The sequence below is a fragment of the Dipteris shenzhenensis genome, chromosome 24 (assembly GCF_047967505.1).
Source record: "Dipteris shenzhenensis isolate YYH24624 ecotype China chromosome 24, Dip_SZ_1.0, whole genome shotgun sequence".
In the NCBI taxonomy this organism is placed as follows: domain Eukaryota; kingdom Viridiplantae; phylum Streptophyta; class Polypodiopsida; order Gleicheniales; family Dipteridaceae; genus Dipteris; species Dipteris shenzhenensis.
Window position 1 is genome coordinate 25,339,480 of NC_141619.1, and position 3,944 is coordinate 25,343,423.

Consider the following 3,944-nt stretch of genomic DNA (forward strand, 5'->3'; position numbering starts at 1 on the left):
TGATCCCATCAACCACAAGGTCATTATTACCAGAGATGTAATCTTCAATGAGGAATCAAAATGAAAAACCTCAAATACACAGGAGATAGATGCACTGATTACTCAGTCATCTACAAAAAAGGTTGATGAAGAAGAGCATGAATTGCCAGAAGCACCCCAAGAAGAACCACAGTGGCTCAGACAGTCTATAAGGGAAAGCGGACCTTTAGCCAGGTTGACATATGCTAAAAAAGGCAAAGCAATTCAGGTTGAAACCACCAACTATGCTCTTAAGACTACCATCATGGCTATAGAAGAGCCAGTGTACTTCGAAGATGCAGCAGACAAGCCAAAATGGCAAACTGCTATGAATGAAGAGATGGATGCTTTGTATAAGAATAATACTTGGGAATTATGTGACCTTCCACCAAGAAAGAAGGCCATAGCAGACAAATGGGTAAAGTGAAATACAAACCAGATGGAAGCATCGAAAGATACAAAGCCAGACTAGTTGCAAAAGGATTTGCACAGCAATATGGTCAAGATTATGATGAGACTTATGCTCAAGTAGCAAAGATGGATTCCATATAGTTCTTGATATCACTAGTGACACTCAGCAGATGGAATGTGTATCAGCTCGATGTCAAGAATGCATTTCTCAATGGTTACCTAGATGAGGAAGTCTACATGCAACAACCAGTAGTTTATGTTGAACCAGGAAAAGAGAATCAAGTTTGCCATCTTAAGAAAAGTCTCTACGGCTTAAAGTAAGCACCCAGAAGTTGGTACAATAGAATTGACAAGTATTTTGCTGATCTAGGATACATGAAATCCAATGCAGATCATACTCTCTACTACAAATCTCAAGGGAAAGACATTACTATTGCACTTTTGTACATAGATGATCTGATTGTGACAAGAATCAAGGACAGCTTTGTCAAAAAGATAAAACAAGACTTATCTGCAGAGTTCGACATGAAAGATCTTGGACTTATGCACTATTGTCTTGGAACGGAATTCTAGAGAGATTAAGACAACACCTTCATGAGTCAGCTAAAGTATGTTGACAGTCTCCTAAAGAAGTTTCATATGTAAGATTGCAAGATTGCAGCCACTCCCATGGAACAGAGTTTGAAACTTACTAAAGATTCAGAAAAGCCTACAGTCAATGACAGATACTATAGGAAACTCATCGGATCTCTTATATATCTGACTATCACACGGCCAAATATTTGTTATGCAGTAAGTTCACTTGCATTGTTTATGGCAAATCCAAAACAGTCTCACTGGAATGCAACCAAAAGAGTCTTAAGATACATCAGAGGTAGAAGACAATGTGGAATAGAATATAGAGGAAGTCATCCAAGGTTGCATGGATACTATGACAGTGACTATGCCGGAGATCATGAGACCAAGAGATCCACATAGGGATCTGCATTTTTCCTTAGTCAAGGTGCTATATCATGGTTGTCAAACAAATAGCCAATTGTTTCTTTGTCTTTGACGAAAGCAGAATATAGGGCACTTATTACAGATGCATGTGAGGCTATATGGCTCAAAAGAAGATTGTCAAAAACAAATTACTTTGATGAATCAAAGCCAATAACAATATACTGTGATAATCAATTGGCTCAAGCATTGACCAAGAATCCAGTATATCACTCCAGGACAAAGCACATTGATGTTAGAGAGCACTTCATTAGAGAAAGAGTGTTACTTGGTGACATCACACTTGAGCATTGTGATAGCAAAGAGAATGTTGTAGACATCTTTACCAAACCACTCGATAAAGAGATTTTCAAGAAACACCGACAATCTCTTAGTTTGACGCAGAGGAAGGACATTCCCATTAAAGGGGTGTGATGGAATGTAATGTTTAGTCCTTCTTCGATTCCCGAGAATCATCATCTTGAGGTAAGGCCTACTTCATGATGTTGATCTTGAGGGAAGGTGTTGAGAGACCACGCTCAACATCATGTGAATACATGTGCATAACACTAACACATATAGAGTGCTATAAATAAAAGGGTTGGATTCCTTAACCCTAACCCCAAATGTGTTTGTATATATTCTACATTTTCAACTAAATCTAGCCTTACAGTCAATCATTTGTGGTGTGCTCTCTAGCTGTGCCCTCTCTCCTCATCTCCACTCTTCTCCTCTCCCCTCTTCATATTTTGTCATGGTGTTCCATAAATGAGGAGTTTGATGCTATAGTTCAAGAACAACTAGAATTTCACGTGTATTCAAACAAGATGTTCTACATTTGGAAAGGAAACCATCGTACTGTGGCATGGTAGTGTGCAATAAGGAGAGGTTTTCAAAAACATGGAAAAAGCATTTTAGAGTCTTATGCACCATCATTGGTCCTACATGCACTAGTAAGATTACACTATTGTCAAGACTACAACAAATGAATTTGTAAGTGTCATCTCGACTTCTTTGTGAATACCTATGCATTTGACGTCTTTGGGATTTGCTAATATGATTTTATATGTTCTAATAGCATGAACACCCATGCTTTAGTGGCCACCTCATTGAGAGATGAGCTCATTAACTGTGCCAACATTTGTGCTACCAAACATAAGGAATATATGAGAGACCTGCTTAAAAAAGATAGAGGATTAATATTGACTATATGAATAAAATACACCAAAGGGAGTGAGCCATTGTACCCTCTTGCAAGAAGATACCTTGGCAAATTGATGTATAATGTAAGCCCTCATCATGATTGTTTGAGAAATTAGGTAGTCTTTATCATGTTGGTTGTTAATTTAATCAAGAATCATTCTTGTTAAATAGGTCCAAATAACTCAAGCACTTGGAAAGAAGCTTGAGCAGGCAAAGCTTACTATGTTGGGTGCCAAGCTACAAAAACTTGAGGAGAAGGAGCTTGGAGAGTTGGCTACTCAATATAGGGATAGAAGTGGAAGGTAATAGTCTATTTTATTTGTGAAGCAACATGAGCTAAGGACATGTTGAATTAATCTTTATTCTTAGATTCTAGACATTATAACTAGCTAAAGTTACACTTTCATTTTGTCTTGATGACTTAATCTTTCTCTTAGATCCTTAACATTGTTGATCTGCACGTTGGGGATAAGTGGCTAGCAAAAGTGTTGTCCCTTAAATGGGGTCCAGAGAGCTATGCCACTTTAGAGAAACTGAATATGCTTGCTTTGCATGATGCACCAATAACAACAAACAAGGCAACAAAGATATCATTTGGCCTTGTTCGAGGAGATCATGTCTATGGACAGTGAGTTCTTATGGTTTTAAGAGAAATGTAATTTTGCATGCCACGAATAAATTTTTAGCATTTTTATATCTCATTTGGTTGCCTTGTGTCATAGTTTGTTGAGAAGTGAGGGCCTCTTAGACAAAGTTTGGAAAAGAGCAGAACAATGGCTTCAGGAACATGCAGAGGTGCTAGAGGAGTAGTTGTGCCTACCAACTGCACATTGTTTGATTACTACGAGGAGGTGAACATAGAGACCAAAAATAATATGGAGAGTATATCAAAGAAAAATGAAAGGAGTGAGGAGATGTTGGCCTTGAGATGCTTGTTTTGTTTTGCATTTGCTTGACAAGAGTTGATCTTCTAGAATGGAATAGTATGCACGTTTCGTTATGCGATATTAAGATACATTAGTGTGTACATTCTATTCCGCAATGGAATGGTGTGTACATTCTAAGGCTTAGATATACCTTAGGGTGTACATTCTATTCCTAATAAAATAATGTGTTCATTTTAACATTTTGTATATTAAGTGTCTATACTAGCTTGCATGACATGATCTTTGAACTACATATTTTTATCAATATGATACATAATTGTTTCATTTTGCATGGTATTCATGCTATATCTTCTAAGTATATACATTTTGCTTCACACTATGAGCTTTCCAAGGTTTTGTGTGTATTCCAAGTGTTGAAATATCTAGTATGTATGTTTCATGCCATGA